The 19,060-nt window shown below is 40.1% G+C and overlaps 1 protein-coding gene across 1 annotated transcript in view; it reads left to right on the forward strand.

Annotated features, from left to right (window-relative positions):
* Window positions 1–285: 285 nt before the first annotated feature.
* Window positions 286–19,060, forward strand: part of LOC126212786 (uncharacterized) — a 292,909-nt gene continuing 274,134 nt past the window's right edge. Inside the window, exon 1 of the mRNA XM_049940189.1 lies at window positions 286–720. The gene's annotated coding sequence lies outside the window, so the exon portion shown is untranslated. The remainder of the gene's footprint in view (window positions 721–19,060) is intronic.

Here is a 19,060-nt window from a genome sequence, read left to right on the forward strand (position 1 = left end):
CATGAATGACCTTACTGATGCCATTAACTGACTACGTCACTCAGAGCGAACAATGCTTATCGGATATTCCTGTTGAGGCACTGTTATGTCTTATTGCTTTGTGCATAATTTAAATTGTCAATACTCGCGCGATTTGAATATTGATTCGTTCGGCAACTGTTTTCATGAATATCGTTGCCAACGTAGCAGCATACAAACTTATAAATCAATATGGCGCTCTGTTCGGCTGGCAACAGCTGTGAATTTTTTTTTATTTTTGTATTGATTTGGTCTTCATCCTCTTAATCAAATTATGGTTCCTACGGTCTGTTGAAGCGATTCTGGGTGACAAATCATACACTTCTTCAGTCGTATGTTTTGTTTGGCGTCCGTCGCTGTTTGACGTGTGTGTCCCGGTTCCTGATAAAAGACTTCAGTGGGAAGCAGAAAAAAAAGAGGAAAGTAAGACCACAGAAACGGGGAAAGGGTCCGACGCGGTTGCATCTGTGCCTGCGAACTTTTATTGCATATGATGATCTCTCCCACAGAACTAAACACTTCGTGATAAGTGCTCCTGTGTAAAGTGCTAATAAAAAGTGTGTTGAACGAAACATGAAGCAAGGCATTAATTTCTCGGAAGATTATGTACATGCTTATACGAGATTGATTATGCGAGAAGATAACATGAAGTCAATACTGCGTCTTCAAATTCCCTGTTGCTGGCTGTTTTCTTAGCGTGCGGTGAGTGCGATCATTCATGCTGTCTAGTATCCCAACCCACAAATCATCATAGAGTACAGAACATCACGTGTGAAAACGGGTATGAGACGGATTCCGTCTGATAGACTGCGTATTTTCCACGTCATTTATAGTATAATTGGAAAAACTTTTAGTAAGTGTTTCCATTCTGCGCAGACGTGTATAATTCTCTTTGAATTTTTTTTTTTTTTTGTTCACTTGACACGTTCTATATGATGGCATGTATTATCAATCTGATTTCTGGAATAGGATACTAGGTAGCTGGGAGTCCTGGTTTTCTGCTGTGCTTAGAGAACATATAAATTGGCCTACTCATTTCAGTGGCGCAACAGATGTAACTTTACTTTAACTTTTAAAGCAAATGACTACATCTATGATTGTAGAAACGTTACACTGCTCTGGTACTACACCATTGGCATTTATTTGTTATTCCAGACGAAGCAAACAGGTGCTGTGGATATATAGGCCATTAGGACGCTAGGGACCTTTTTTATTGTCAGTAAATTAAGGTTTCTCAAATTTTTTGTTTGCATGATTTTAGAAGTACATCTGATTAGAAAATTCAACAGAAATCTGTAGTAATTAGAAGATAATGTAAAAGTTTTACAGTAAGCCATTTTTTAATCAATCACATGCACACATTGGGGTTCAGATTGTTTACACACCATACCATTCTTTTTGATGATGTACTTCTTCCATAGGAAATAAGATAGTTATTGATTACATTCAAGAAGATTTCATATTAATTACCTAGTACAGCATCCGTTTTGCATATTTCACTAGGTCTTATTCATATTTCAATTGCACCTATGTAAGTTGAACCCTGAGGTTCTTGCCTTATAAAAACCTTTACATTCTATTGAATACATAAAATATAACATGGCTCATTTCTTGGAACAGATGAATTGGTGTAAGTCAGATTACTTCTGACCGATGTTAGATATTTCCACCTGTCGCCAACCGTGGCTACATTAGATATTGCTATATGTTGCAAAGTGTGGCTACTAAACAGTACAACATACAATGAGACATGAAATGGGCAGTGATTGTAATATTGATTTGACTGCACTGCGTACTTCCTCTCTCCGTCCCTCCCGCCAGAGATATGTTTTTCTGTCACTTCCTTTACTACCATTGCACTATCTTTTCACAGCCTTTTGTTGCTGTGCAGATTCTCATTTACTTATTCTTCCTTAGACAATTTCATCCAACAGTATAGGTCATGTCAGATTCATTATTGAAATAATATATACATACATAAAACTTGTACATAGTAGGATAGGATTACATTAGGATGGGCAGGAAGTCAGCCATGGCATTATCAATGGAATCAGCCTGGAATTCACTTTACTAACTAGGAAAAACAATGGAAAATCGAAGTCGGGGTGACTGTACAAGGAACGAAACCCGCTGCTCCCAAATGTGAGTCCAGTGCATTCACTCTAGCTTAACCACCTTGCTTGGTAAATGATTTTAAAAGGAAACCATATGTACCTAGTTCAAGGAGCTTACAGTGTAAACAAGAAGTATGATCAGTCATATAACCAAAGTATGAAGCTTTGTTGTATTACACTTTTGAAAAAATGTAAACACATGAAGACATTATATAATAGTGCTGAAAAACATAAACTTACAAACAGCTGCCAATGACATATTCATCACAACTAGTCTTCGGACATAGTTGAGTCGTTTCCTTTCAAGTCATCCAGGCCATGGCACCCACTATCTAGCTGCGAACTGAGATATTGTGTCCTGTTGTTGTACATCATTTCATGAACTTTTCCAAATTTTTATTGCTTTATATACTTTTGTTGGTAATAACTGCAGAAAGTTTGACGCAGTGCGTTGCTTTGAAGCAAAATGTGAATGAAATTGACTGCAGTTTTTAAAAGGAAAAAAGTAGGTTGAAAATTTTTTTTCCTTGCACATTCTTTCTGATATGTCGTTGGGAGATTCCATGGTGACTCATGTTGCATTTTATCAATCTATAAACCCATATTTTCTTTTGTAAATCATCATTACAAATTGTGTGATTCAGGCAAAGATCTTGAAGTGCTTGCAGGGAAGGGCATTAAAATTAAAGAACAAGAATATAATTTATGGTGTGGCTCATGTTAAAAATTTGGGACATCTTATTCCTAATGTGCATTTTAGGTCAAAAGTGTCCTCAAACTATTAGGAGTATGGATCTGGTTTCTATCATAGAAAATGCATATTTTCAAAACATATTTATACCATGTGAAATATTATAACATATTGAAAAAGGTGTGACTTATATTACTTGTTACTTCTTGTTGGAAAAGCTTTTTTCCAGCAAGCAGAGAAATGAAAATATGACGTTATGTGCCAAATGAGATAAACTTAGCATCAAACTTTCACTTTTCAAACACTGTGAAAAATTATAAGAGTGTGACATCTAGGGAAATGAACTGTAAATTCCGTTAGAAGACAGAGAACTGAAAATATTGTCTCGCATTGACAATGTCAAGCGTATTAGTTTTCTTTATAATTTCATCACATTTTCTTATAGTGACCAGGACACTCCATTGTACTGATTAGGTAAGAATTTCCAAAACTGCATGTACTTCTCCAGCATTGAGTTTACTGTCATATTCTAATTTGTACCAGTCTCCAATGTTCGTACTTTGGAAATAAGGAAGCGTTTGATCCCGCCCGTCTGCTTTGACCCATGACGTCACAAATATGGCGGAAACAAAAACAAACACACACACTTTCCACAAGAAGCCCCATGACACTAACGGGACAAGTGCGGGAAATGGGGAGTTTTGGGTGGGGGGCAAACTAAATATAAACAAATTTAGACGCCTTACGTAGCTACAACATGTAAGTGAAGACAGCCATGCATGAATACCCAACCCCCTCCACAGGGGTCGTAACCCCTGCAACCCATAGAAGATAAAGATGCTTCAGTAGCTGATTAGTGTTTTTTGTCTTAAAAAAAAAAACCTCACCTGATAGAACGAACAGATCAGAAAGATAAATATGATAAACTAAAACAGAAATTGGAGGAAACAGATAATTAAAATAAGTAATAAGTGTTTTTAAATTTAAAAAAAAAAAATCTCACGAGATAGAACAAACAGATCAGAAAAGTAAATAAAATAAGATAAAACAGAACTGGAGACTGCCACACTCAAACCAAACTCCGCGCCGTCATGACGTCACACACGACAACACCCTTACGTCACGGGTCAAAGCCGATGCGTGGGATCGGACGCTTCTGTCGACCCCGTACTTTATATAGTTTCTTCAGTATGATGATCTGCAGCAGCAAAAGTTTTTGGAGACAGCAGATATGTTTGTAGTACTCCTTTCTTGTAGTGAAAGCAGTGTATGCTTTTTATGTTTGATGCTGAATAAAATATTTGAGCTAGATTAAGTTTCACATTGATTCCTTGAATTTCATCAACAGACATATGAAAAACCTGTAGCTACCTGAGCAAAATTTGGTTCATCACTTACTATGAATTTTCACTTTTTTACTGCAGTCCACAATAGCTGTTCTGCAACTGCACCAATTCCATCCACAGCTCCTTTACCGTGAGATGTAGCAAATAGGCTCCAATAGATTTCCACATTATGAAATGATTAAAATTGATGTAAAGCAGCAATAACATATTTGTTTTTTATTTGCTATATAGGTCCATCTGACCAGATTGAAACTACCTTATAGTTGACAGTACATTGCTAATGTAAGCAATTGCAGCACTCAAGCCATGGCTTTATCCAGAGCACTATGTGACTTATATGGTGACAAACTGGATTACTGATCTTGCACCTTATGTTGCTTATATTTAGTAACTCTCTCCCCACTTTTAGCTCTTCTTTCTTGTAAGAACAGTTGTTGCCTATGTTTATTCAATTGTACAAACTTTTGTTTCTGCTTCTGCTGGATTTTTCTGGCTTCTTTCAGATTCTGCTTCTCAAACTCTTCACATTTTCCTTCACTCTTAAACTTTTCCCCCCTTCTGCTCTGTCTTTGTGCTGCTACTAAGGGTATCTTCTTCTTCTAACCTTAAAATAATACAACTGTGACTCAGATTATGTGACTCATGTTACACATTTAATTTTCTGTTGTTACGATATTGGTTGAAATTGGGAAATTTTTAATAGTGATATGTTACACATTCACACTAAGAATTAAATTACTGAACAAGATAAAGTTATCTCTAATATCTCTCTTGGTATAAAAATTTAATTACATGAAAGTGACTCGTGTTACACGGAAGTTCATGCTGTTGTATTATGGTATTTACCCTAATCTATAATTTACTTACTTCATTTTTATACTCTTTATGCAATATCATAAGGGTATGTAACAGTAATATAAATATTGATATGCTAGTTCTTACCTGCAAATTAGTTGAAATGAAGGTCCAAAATCTCCAATAATTCACACTCTCATCAGGTCAAGGGGAATGTCCGATTCCTGCAGATTTTCGTTGGTGTAGCGGAATGTTGTAAGTTTTTTTTTCTTTTTGTCCATCATTTTGAGCCCCCCAGTTTCCTGTAGTTGTCCCGTTAGTTTGATTGTATTTTTGGAGGGAGATGTTATCGTCTTATTTATATGTAGTTTTGTGTTTGTTGCCGTGTGCATGTATTGGCGTTGTAGGCGCAATATTGGAGACGCTTAGAATAGCCGTTTTCACCATATTGATGATTCATGGGTCAAAGGAGATGGGTGGAATTGGACACTTCTGTAATCCACTCTCATCATATGAAAACATATGGCATTATAAAAATGGCTACAAATTATGGTGGGAAAGCAATAATGGGCCACAAGCAATTGTTGCCATACAGTAAAAAGTCCAGACTTTTCAAAAAGTATATAAAAAGCACAAAATTTTAAACTTCTAAATATTGTAAGTGTGTCCTACTTTAGAAGGAATATTCCAGTTTATAAAATCATAAAGTACTTGGTCATATAAAATTTGGTAGATAAATTTTATTTTTGTGTTAAATTTAAATATGGGTGCTTGTCCTCCTCTGAAAACCATTAAGAAAAAAAAAAGAAAAAAGAAAAGAAAAGAATAGACAGTAATTTACAAACAGTAAAGTTTCACTGCAAAACATCAGCTTTGAGAAATGAATCACACTCACAAAAGTCATTTTGGGGAAAGTTTCCATTCATCTATTAAAATGTTCACTACATCCTTTAGAGAAATACTGTTAAATACTCAAGAAATATAAGTGAGCATAAAAATATACAAATGCGACAAAAATTACAGAAGAAAACAAACCTGCGAACTATAAAATGTAGGACTACTCATACATCACATAACATACGAGCACTAACTTTTTTACAATGGTAACTTGTGTGTCTTAACTGAATTAACTTAACACAGTGATACCTAGAGTTTTTACAGTATTTGAACAGTTCCTCAAAATACTATACCCACACTATACTAAAGTCTGATGTTGCAATCTGTACTCATCTGGAAGCACACATGTGACAAGACATAAAGGTTCACATCTAATAATTTTTTATGTGAACCCCTTTAGTACTACCAACCTTGAAGATTCTTTGCTTTGAGAATTGCTAGGGTGATATCAACTTCACATAGAATATGATGGAATGGGACATAACAAACAATGGAAATACAGAAGTGTCCGATCCCACCCGTCTGCTTTGACCCATGACATCACAAATATGGCGGAAATGACCATAAACCACGATTCCAATATGGCACATATAAAGTCATTACATACACATTTTGAGGACGGAAATACATCGAAAAACAAACACACATACTTTCCACAAAAAGCCTAATGACTCTAATGGGACAAGCGCAGAAAATGGGGTGTTTTTGGGTGGGGGCAAACTAAATATAAACAAATTTGGACACCCACCCCCATACAAAACCACACGAAACGACAAAACAAACCGACATCACAAAACTCCCCAAATACTACTAAACACAATATCATCTGGAATCGGACACTTCCCTTGACCTATATATCTCAACAGCAGCTCCCGATCCCATAAATTAGGACCTAACACTTCCCTTGGCCTATATAGCTCAAAAACATCTCCCGATACCAATACCAACATACACAGCCACACATTGTGATCGAACACTTCCCTTGACCTGCACAGTGTTAATTTTATCCGTCATATCCATTCCTGAACAAAAACAACACCTGATTAATTTTACTAAAATTAGCACACGACGTACAGCAAACAACACTAAATTAACCTTCACACAAAATTGTTAACTCACTGAAACGAATTCCACTACAAACACAGCCGACACTTGAACAATTCTTGATAATGAGCAAAAGCAAACTGAACCCATTACACCACACAAACGAAAACCCTGAACATACCACCAGAGAGCACAACACGACGACATCTACAAACACGCCACACTCACAAACCAAACTCCGCGCCGTCATGACGTCACACACGACAACACCCTTACGTCACAGGTCAAAGCCGACACGTGGGATCGGACGCTTCTGTCGACCCCAAACAACATTATCAGGCCCATAGGAGGATGGGGAGGGCCAATGAGGATGCTTAAGTCTTACTGTAAGATCTCCTCCTTCATCATTCCCTTTCTCAATAATCCCCAAATACCAAGAAGAGTCATAAACTCATGCAACATAGCTGAGTATTCGGGCGTTAGTGGCAGAAGTGCAGAGAAGTCGTGCACGATACTAAACTCGGTATCACAGCTTAGCCTGTTGTTCCAATCTTGGTTGGTGACAGTGGTATAATGCGATGCTTAGATCATGTTTGAGACAGTTTTTCCACTTCCAAAGTGTGCAAAGAGAAAATTTCTATGTTGTACAATTTCATCTGTTGAAACAAAGAGAACAGAAATGTCTTGCAGGCTCTCGTGGCAGAATTTAAGTATCTGAAGTGCTGCAAGTGTTTGATCTGTATATAGTGTTTGCAAACTTTTCTATGACAAGTCTTTTAACAATGGCACCAATATCACCACAGGCTAGTTGCAGAAAAGGACCAGCTACACTTTTCATTGAAATTGTGATCATAGTAGCATGTATTTCTGAAATTCTTACAATTTTTGTGCTGTGCAGTACATCCACCAGTGAAACATTTAGCATAAGTGGAATTACAGGAAATCAACATTTAGAAAATTCAGTACTGTCTTCTGAAACGATACACAAGAGCTGCATCATATTCTGGATCATCAGAAACAATGAAAATTCTTTTTGCATGCAACTGTTTGTCTATTTTGAAGTATATAACAGTAGTGTGAAGAATGCAGCTCTCATTGTTCTAGTGTTACCTCTGTACTTCAGCTTGAATTAGAAAATTTATATTTTCACTGAAATCCATTAACATTAGCACTGAGACTGAGGACCATAGCTGTTAAGTCCCATAGTGCTCAGAGCCATTCGAACCATTAGCACTGATCCTTCATCATGTGTTTCCTTCTTCATTTTCAAATAATCAGACTGTTACTGAGAAGGAGGAGTGTGAAGTAGGTTTTTCAATTTTCTTAGTGTGTAACAGAATTCTGACAGAGTGGTGATTTGAGCACTTAGTCATTCTACCAGTTGATACCTTCTAACCATACTGAACCATCTCATCACGATTATAGTCTTCTATTTGATTTTCTAGGTGTGTTTGAAGTAAAGAACTGGTGGGGCATTTATAGCAAAGACAGAGCATACAGGATCGCTTATTTATATCACATGTTGTCATTATAATTAGATCTTGGTACGTTTTTAATAGAAATGGAATGTCAAAGCAATTTGATATTTTGGTGGCAAGTGCCGCCACATACTGTGTGTGTCCCTGGTGATCCTGCGAGTATACACTGTTTTGGTTGTAGAGAGCAAATTTTGAAAATCGTACTTTGTATTCAGGACACTTCTTTTTACAAAGAAAATAAATTTCAGCCAAATTATTGCAAAACACTCTTATTCATATGTCTTTTTGCTGCTTCTCGCTTTGTCTTTATCCCCTGGCATTATTCTTGAACATTCATCTTCTAAATAAAAGCTCTTTACTTTCTGCACTGTATCATGTGGTCATGCCATTCCTCTTTTCAGCCCAGGCATCGATAAAATACCCTCCCCAATTACAAGAGTTCTTGCTTGTTAACCAAATTTTCAGAAACTTGAAATGGGGAACTGATGTTTTGTTGGGACAAGGTTTGTGGTAGGAGAGTCAGTGGATAACTGAATTTTTTTCACAAGTATTTTCGTGTTAAATTTTCTGTTTTATTTTATCTAAGAGTTTTTCAGGGTCAGCAGAGGCATCTGATCCCACCCGTCTACATTGACCCGCGACGTAAGGGTGATGTGGTGTGTGATGTCATTACGGTGTGGAGTTTAATCTATGAGTTGGTTGTATTTGTATATGTCTTCTTGGTGTGGTTGGTGGTGGTGGTGGTGGTGGTGGTGGTGTGTGTGTGTGTGTGTGTGTGTGTGTGTGTGTGTGTGTGTGTGTGTGTGTGAATTTATTGTGTAGCTTCTTAGGTATGGATATGACTATGAAATACAATAGCACGAGTTTGCGTGCGGAAATGGGAGAGGACATGATGTCTCTGATCAAGTTCCTACAGATGTTTGGACTGTTAGCAGAGATTGTGAAATCTAGTGTGTGTGTGCAGGGAAAACATGAGGTTGGTGAGAATTCAGACGTCTCGGTCCAGGGACTGTTATATGTGGCGGTGTCGAAAGGATAACCTTTGGCGCTCCAACAGATGTGGTACCTGGTTCGAGAAATCTAGGTTCGCCATGAGGGAGATTGTTTTGATGACTTACTATTTTTGTTACAGGTCCTCTATCAGTTTTTGCTTGCATGAGACTGGAGTGAGTGCAAGGATGGTTTTAGATTGGTTTTCTTTCTGTAGGAAGATGTGTATGGAATATCTGAAGTATAGGAGTGGGCCGGGGCGGTGGTCGAGATAGACGAATCTAATTCTCGGGTTGGCTTGTGGGTGTGGGGGGGCAGTTATTTTGGGGGGTGGGTATGCGGATTGTGTTTTCAGGATTTTGGAGGGGTATACTAAGAGGGAATTGTTGGGCTTAATTGAAGAGTAGCTAGAGGAGGGAAGTACTGTAGTGTCAGATGCTTTTTTGTCATGTAGGTAGTTGGGGAAGAGGGGTTCTGATCATTTAATTGTAAACCATAAGTTTAGAGTTAAAAAATTATGTAACTAGTGTATGTACCAATACAATAGAGGGGTTTTGGCGGGCAGTTAAATCGTCATAGGTAAGGGGAAGAGGCACTCTTCTAACCTGCAATCTCATTTAATGAGTACTGCTGGCAGAAGAGCGTCCCTGGGGAGTATTGTATTTTTCGTATTTTTTTGAGGGCAGCTAGTAAGATGTACAGGCCACAAGGGTGGTTAGCTGAGGGGGATTTGTATGTATGTGTGTGTGTGTGGGGGGGGGGGGGGGGCATGGCGGGTTGTGGGTAATGGTTGTAGATTTAGATGGCTTGGGTGGTGGGGCAGGTTGTTTTATGATTATGTTGCAGAGGATCTGTTTTGTTGCAGTTGTTTTTGAGATGTAATATGTGATTGAGTTTCATTGACTGTGTGGTTTTTATTTGTTGGAGGTTTTTTTTTTCCACGGTGGTTTGGGAGCTTTTTTTGGGTTGTGTTTTAGTTTATTTGAGTGTTTGTGTCGCACGCGCTTGTGTGTGTGTGTGTGTGTGTGTGTGTGTGTGTGTGTGTGTGTGTGTGTGTGTGTGTGTGTTTTTGGGGTGACTAACTAAGTGTGTAGCACCAGAATTTCTTTGTGGTAAGTAGTCATTTTTTGGGTCTGTTGTTCACAAGTTGTGATGTTTTGTATGTGTTTTCATGTGTTGTGCGTTTGGTTTTGTTTATCACCGTTGTAGGTGTTTGTTTTTTGGTATCATCAGCTGACCTTATAGGTTAAGGGAAGTGTCCGATTCAAATTATTGTCATTGTAGATGTATGTGTTTTGGTCTGTGGTTGACCTATGTAGGTTAAGGGAAGTGTCGGATTCCAATTTTGGGCATCGTTGGTGTATGTGTTTTCGTGCCATCAGCTGTGGTTGACCTAGATAGGTCAAGGGAGGTGCCCGATTCCAATTTTTGTTGTATTAGGTGTCGGTTTTGTGGTATCCATAGTTGTGGTCCGATTATAATTTTTGTAGCTGTAGGTTTTTATTTTGTGGTATCGACAATTGCGATTGAGCTATGTTGGTGAACGGAAGTGATCGATTCCTGTGGATTTTGTGAGTGTAGCTGAATTTTGTGTTGTTTTTTGTCATTTTTGACGTCGGGGTTGTGGTTTGGGATCATGGTGTGCATTTTTGTGTGTTTATATTTAACTTGTCCCCACTTTAAAACCTGCCATTTCCCTCACTTGTCCCATTAGTTTGATTATATTTTTGGAGGGAGATTTTAGTGTTGTATTTGTATTTAGTTTTGTGTTTGTTTTCGTATTTATATAGTGACATCATAGGATGCTGACATGGAGATGCTGAGAATGGTCATTTCTGCCATATTGATGACGTCATTGGTCAAAACAGATGGATGGAATCAGATGCGTCTATAATCCCATTTTTCATTATGTTTTTCTTGTTCTTTAAGCATTGTTAAAATACTCTCAGGGTTATTACATGCATCAGTAAGCATCTCGATTTGATATACGTGTAAAATTTTAGTTTTTAATGAATGCCGATTCAGTTTGCATATGGCTGCTGCATACAGACTATGCCAAGCAACAGATTGCAGCTTCGCAGAAGATATTTCCGGCCAACTTTGAGCATAGCTTTTTTGGGAGTCTTCACATTTACATTACTGATTGAGTCGTCGCTTAGTTGTTTTTCGCTCGTAAGTTTGGTTCAGGTTGGGCACATTTTTTTCTGCCCAGGAACAATGCTAAATCCTCTAATTTTAAAATCCTTTGTCTTTTCTAAACTAACTTCATGCAGTCCAGATGCAACAGATTGTTTACAGTGGTTAAAGGGATCACAGCAAATTGTCTTATGAAGAGAGACTCTGCACAGATGTGTGTCTCTGTGTTTAACACACACACACACACACACACACACACACACACACACACACACACACACACACACACACACACGAAGCAACTGGAAGTCTACCTGACTATTGTCAAACAGTTGGCAGCTGATGCGAATCGGTGTGTTGGAATAGCTCCCGAGAGTCGTGTATCTGTTACACCGGTACCATAGGTACCTCAAATACTATCCTCTCGTGTGGGTCCTGTCTCCTCTGCAGAAAGTACTGGATCTGTCATTACCTGTCCACTTGACTGTGAGTGGTCTGTCAATAGTAGACCTAGGTGTCCTGTAAAGGGTGGATGGGGACCAGGAGGAACGACTCGGAATGAAAAATTGGATTATAGACGCATCTGATTCCATCCGTCTGTTTTGACCAATGACGTCATCAATATGGCGGAAATGACCATTCTCAGTGTCTCCATCTCAGCATCCTATGATGTCACTACATAAACACGAAAACAAACACAAAACTAAATACACTGATGTACGTAAACAACAAGTTTGAGGTGCTGTCTTTCACTTAAACTGAAACCGAACCTGTGGGACTCCCTTTACCTGTTTTGTGGAAACCTGTTTTGTGCAGTGTCAAGAGGAGAAAGGGTAGCGGTCTAATAGTCGTCAGCAGTTCAAACGAATGGCAAATGATGGTACCCCTTAGGGAGATGGCAGTAAGGGACAGGAAGGGACACCAGGTGTATGCCTGGGGCCTCATTCAACATGTTGAAGAGGCTACTCCAGCAGCCATTGAGGGAACAGGATGCAACCAACTACAGATTGTGGTGCACATTGGAACAAATGGTGCCTGTCGTGTGGTCTCCGAGGTTGCAATTGGGTCATTGTGGCAACTGGCAGAGATGGTTGAGCCTTATGCGTGGAGTTTCAATGAAGCTCAGAATTTGCACCATTGTCTCCAGAACTGATTGTGCCCACTTAGTTCTGGGTCGAGTGGAAGGACTGAACCAGAGACTCTGAAGGTTCAGTGACAAGCTGGGCTGCTGCTTCCCGGACTTGTGCCGTAGGATTGTGAACTGTAGGGTCTCCGTAAATGAGGCAGGTGTGCACTACATTGTTAGAGTCTGCTACCCACATAGCTGACTGCGTGTGGGGTGCACACGAGGGTTTCTTAGATTAGGCAACTCACCAACCAGTACACCTAACTATAGATGCAGAAAACCCAGAAGTATCAGTGTAAGATAGAAAGAAATGCCTCCAACAGATGGGCGTCTCAAAGTCCTAATGGTTAACTGGCTCAGCATTTGCAACAAAGTGCCAGAGTTCGAAGCGCACCTGAAAAGCTGTGCAGCTCACATACTACGTACACGAAATTGGTTGAAATATGTAATTGATAGCAGTGAGATTTCTGGGGAAAATTTAAGTGCACATCAGAAGGATAGGAAATTTGGAAATGGAGTTGGTGTATTTTTCGCAGTAAACAAGAAACTCAAGTCCACCGACATAGAAACTGAAGTTACATGTGAGATTGTTTGGGCGAGACTCGGTATCAAGCGTGGGCATAAAATCACAGGTGGATCCTTCTATTGCCCACTAGACTCACCTGGTGTAACCAAAAACCATAGAGAAAAACTCAGTTGACTAAGTTCCCTAACCATACTATAATCAGCAGTGGAGACTTTAATCGTACAACAATCAAGTGGGAAAATTACAGTTTAGTTAGTGGCGAGTGTGATAAGATAGCCTGTGAAACTTTACTAGATGCCTTCTCTGAAAACTACTTAGAACAGATAGTTAGGAACCTCACTCATATATATTGAATCTAATAGCAACAAATAGACCTTACCCGTTTGAGGGTGTCCACATCGAAACTGGTATCAGTGACCGTGATGCAGCTGTGGCAGCAGTGATTACCAAAGAACAAAGGACTACCAAAACAAACAGGGAGAGCTATATATTTACTAGACTAGATAAATAATCAGTAGTTTCATATCTCAGTGAGGAACTTGAAACTTTCAGCACAGGACAGGATCATGTGGAGGAACTATGGCTGAAGTTTAAATGGGAACCCCTGCAGGGAAAGTAACATTTTTTTCAAGCAACAGTATTGAGAAAATTTAGGGAACCGGCATTTGAAGCTGATCGCCAAATGATCCTTCTACCGCCAACATACATTGTGAGTAAGGACCGTGAAGATAAGATACAAGAAATTAGGGTTCATATGGAGGTATACAGACAGTCGTTTCTCCCTCGCTCTATTTGCAAGTGGAACAGTGGAGGGCACCCCACGCCACGCACCGTATGGTGTCTCGCAGAGTATCTATGTAGATGTAAATAATTTCCTCTCTTCTGTTCACCTGTTCTCTCACTGTTGATTTGGTGTTTTTGTTAATGGTCCAAATTCTACGCCAAGTATTTGAGTACTTTCAATAGTTGTTACAAAGTTGCCTTATTTTGTATCAAAAGATCTTCACCGTGTAACTTTTTCTTTGATGTGTATCCTCATTGTGCTTTTATTTGGATCGATGTTTTTTAATTTTTTTTTTTTAATGTAGAAATTAAGCAGCTGTGGAACTGTGCTGTTAGCCTGCCTTGCCATAAGTAAGGCTATTCAGTGTATTGGTGTAATTTAGTTCTTTCTACAAGGATGTGAGACCTGGGCTAGCGCATTTGTACACTAGTATTCACAGTTTGTCAGTAGGTGTATACACATTGCATTGCTATATCTTTCAAGTGCAGCATTTTTCTCTCTAATCTACCTACTAGGTCACATTTAGTTGGCTGGCTCAGTGGCTCAATGGAAAAGTAAAATACCATATCACGTATACCATATTTACCTGAATCTAAGCTGCAGCCGAAACGAGAGTCAAAATTTAAGGGAGGAAAAAAGTAGGCTGCATTTCAGAATCGAAACAATGTGGGTTCATTCTAACATCAGATACAAATTAGATGGAATGGATGAAGATACAGCTACATTAGTTGCATTCGATTCGTAAGATACACTACTGGCCATTAAAATTGCTACACCAAGAAGAAATGCAGATGATAAATGGGTATTCATTCCACAAATATATTATACTAGAACTGACATGCGATTACATTTTCACGCAATTTGGGTGCATAGATCCTGAGAAATCAGTACCCAGAACAACCACCTCTGGCCATAATAACGGCCTCGATATGCCTGGGCATTGAGTCAAACAGAGCTTGGATGGCGCGTACAGGTACAGCTGCCCATGCACCATGCAGCTTCAACACGATACCACAGTTCATCAAGATTAGTGACTGCCGTATTGTGATGAGCCAGTTGCTCGGTCTCCATTGACCAGACGTTTTCAGTTAGTGAGAGATCTGGAGAATGTGCTGGCCATGGCAGCAGTCGAACATTCTCTGTATCCAGAAAGGCCCGTACAGGACCTGCCACATGCGGTCGTGCATTATCCTGCTGAAATGTAAGGTTTCGCAGGGATCGAATGAAGGGTAGAGCCACGGGTCGTAACACATCAGAAATTTAACGTCCACTGTTCAAAGTGCCGTCAATGCGAACAAGAGGTGACAGACGTGTAACCGATGGCACCCCATACCAGCACGCCGGGTGATACGCCAGTATGGCGATGAGGAATACACGCTTCCAATGTGCATTCACCGCCATGTCGCCAAACACGGATGCGACCATCGTGATGCTGTAAACAGAACCTGGATTCATCCGAAAAAATGACGTTTTGCCATTCGTGCACCCAGGTTTGTCGTCGAGTACACCATCGCTTGCGCTCGTGTCTGTGATGCAGCGTCAAGGGTAACCGCAGCCGCGGTCTCCGAGCTGATAGTCCGTGCTGCAGCAAACGTCGTCGAACTGTTCGTGCTGTCTTGCAAACGTCCCCATCTGTTGACTCAGGGATCGAGACGTGGCTGCACGATCCGTTGCAGCCGTGCGGATAAGATGCCTGTCATCTCGACTGCTAGTGATACGAGGCTGTTTGGATCCAGCACGGTGTTCCATATTACCCTCCTGAACCCACCGATTCCATATTCTGCTAACAGTCATTGGATCTCGACCGACGCGAGCAGCAATGTCGCGATACGATAAACCGCAATCGTGATAGGCTACAATCCGACCTTTATCAAAGTCGAAAACGTGATGGTACGCATTTCTCCTCCTTACAAGAGGCATCACAACAGCGTTTCACCAGGCAAAGCCGGTCAACTGCTGTTTGTGTGTGAGAAATCGATTGGAAACTTTCCTCACGTCAGCACGTTGTAGGTGTCGCCACCGGCGCCAACCTTGTGTGAATGCTCTGAAAAGCTAATCATTTGCATATCACAGCATCTTCTTCCTGTCGGTTAAATTTCGCGTCTGTAGCACATCATCTTCATGGTGTAGCAATTTTAATGGCCAGTAGTGTATTTGTCAGGGGACCGGATTTAAATGAGGTACCAAATTACGCGGAAGAATATGTGGCGTAATGTGTACGTTCTTATTATTCTTATGGCGAAGAGAGAATGTGTTCACGACTCAAAGGAACTATTTCTTGTCATTGCTAGGAAAACCTCAAAGTCGAAGATGTATTGACGAAGCGTCGACCATGTCGACGTAAATCGTGATCACAGGTTTGCCAATCAGCTTTTCATGGTATGTTTGTAGGGAAGTGGCAGTGTTCTTAAAACATACACTCAGTCGCAAAAGTATTCGGACAGTGGGAAGTTTCACAATGAGTACTCGAGAAACACTGACTATGAAACCCAAACATATTTATTAGCAACATATATGCGTAACGACATTAATTGCAAAAGAATTATTGTATTATATCGTTTCCAAAACATAAATAACAGAAAAATTAACAACAAAAATGAAACATCCTGCACACCCTGATGCTACAAAAGTATTCGGACACTGCCCAATAAATGTTCATAAGTTGTACGACGAAAATGTCAATACCTTGTGGGTCCACCTTTCATTTTCAATACCTCCTCCAATCTACTAGGCATACTTTCCACGAGTTTTTTTCGTGAAATCTGGGCCTATATTTGCCCATTCTTGGCACAGTTTCTCTTTCAAGGTCTCCTTTGTATAGATGTTGTCCGCGCCGAGGGTCCGTTTCAATTTATCCCACAAATGTTCTATTGGGTTAAGGTCTGGCGATTGGGGAGGGGGTGCAATACTTTCGGGCAATTGAAGAGCAACCACATTTGTACAATACGCGCGGTATGCTTGGGATCATTATCCTGATAAAAATGAAAGTTCTTTGCAATACCTAGATGTCGTGCACTCTGCTTCAAGTATCCTCGCAGTATATTCAAATACGCTTCCTTGTTCATCGTATCATCAATGAACACCAAATCACCCACACCATTGCCGGACATGCATCCCCACACCATGATGCTCCCACCTCCAAACTTTACTGATGCTTTGAGGTTCCTGGGATTCAGCTCTTCATTGGTCTTTCGCCACACGTTTGCCTTTCCGTCGCTTTGCCATAATGTAAACTTATATTCGTCGCAAAATATCACCCGATTCCACCAAGCCTGATCGTATTCGGCGTATTCCCTCGCAAACTGCATACGTTTCTTCTGGTTCACTGCATTTATGAATGGCTTTCGCCGTGCCACTCGACCATGGTACTGCGATCGTCTTAGTACTCTCCGCACGGTTTCGGGATGAACTTTTATACCAAGGTCTCCCTCCACCTCACTTGCAATTCGTGTGGCAGATATTTTCGGATTCTGTTGTACCTTTCGCACAATCACACGTTCATCTCTCTGTGAAAATGTCCGTGGCCGTCCTGTAGTGCAACGGAATTCCAATCGGTCTTCTTTCTCGAACCGTTTAATAATGTCGTGAACTGTACTTTCCTTCGTGTTCACTACTGCAGCAATTTCCCTGCAGGTTTTCCCCTTCGCGTGATGATAAACGACAAGTTGCTTTTGCTCGATCGTAGAACACATCCCTCTGCATCCCATCGTCGACCTGCACAAGCTCGCGATACGTGTTTACTAATCATCGTTATCGTCTCGCGGAAATGTCGGACACATTGCAGTCGCTTCACCCTCTGTGCGTCTCTGAATGAACTATTCTCTCACGTTGTCCGCCTCTGTCCGAGTTCTTTTGTTGCACCATCCCATGCCGTTTTCAGGAAATATTACTTAACAGACACATGTCCAACAACAATTCTTCGTATTTGACGCGTGTTTCAAGTTGCTACATAGCACCCAGAGTCCCAAATACATTACAAAGTGTAATTTCTGTATTTGTTTATGCGGCAAACTGCGAAATTATGCGCCGTTACGTGCGGTCCGAATACTTTTGCGACTGAATGTAGGCACTTTGCCGACCTTTGCTGGCGCTTTAGCAAACCTGCAGCACGATTAGCATTTTTTTCGCGAAAGAAGTAATTCTCTTCTTGAATTTGGCACTATAATGAAAGCACTTCATTGTTGTTCATTAACACCAGCACTTCACAAAATTCGACAAAACCATGAATGAAATGAAAATGAGCCACAGGTTAGCAACTCCTTGCAACAATGCTAAAGCTGTATTCATTGTTGGTATTTACGTAAAGAAATTTATTTTTCTTCCTACGATATTTGAAAGTCAGCTATATTGGAAGACACCGAATTTAGTTTCCTTAGTTGGGGGATGTATTGCAATTTAATGGTCGAAACTCGAAAAAAAGTAATTTGTCATCTAACTTTTTTAATATATTTTTACTAGCGCAGAAGTATTTATCATTCCGCTTGCACAGCATGCGTGTCTAGCACTGCTTCCATTCGATAGCAAAAGTTAGTTGTGTATACCAGCGCAATTTTTCAGAACTTCATGTTGCTTTGTAAGCGCTTCTAAGCCGTAGGCGATTTTTTTATTTTACTCGAAACCGGAAAAAAGTGCAGCTTAGATTTGGATATATGCGGTAGCTTTTCAGAAGGAGATACTTTCCAAGAATGATTGCTTATCAAAGTTGGATGGCTCCAAACGATACATATCGAACGTACGATAGTAAATCGGTTATGGAAGTCTCGTGGTGCGCGTTATTATCAATTACTTGTGATGGTCATTTTCATCAGTTTTCCGCTGTCTTCAGTTCGTGTACATTACATTCCCATGGGAAACCCACACGGTTTCTGCGAGTGTGTCTGCTGCTTCTCATTTATCTTCTTCGGATTGTCTGACATGGAAAATTCTAATTCTATGGATACCCAGCATAGACAAATGTTTGACTTTGCGGACTTTGAAGTCCGCAAATATGGACTTCTGCTGGGCGAGGAAAGGAAGGACTGTGTTGATTGTGGTACTGCGAAATGCGTAAAACTTCGTAAGAGGAGTGTGGACACTGAGATTCTGTTGCAATGTCATTGCGGGCTTTGCGGAAAG

This window comes from Schistocerca nitens, chromosome 11 (assembly GCF_023898315.1).
Source record: "Schistocerca nitens isolate TAMUIC-IGC-003100 chromosome 11, iqSchNite1.1, whole genome shotgun sequence".
Classification (NCBI taxonomy): Eukaryota; Metazoa; Arthropoda; class Insecta; order Orthoptera; family Acrididae; genus Schistocerca; species Schistocerca nitens.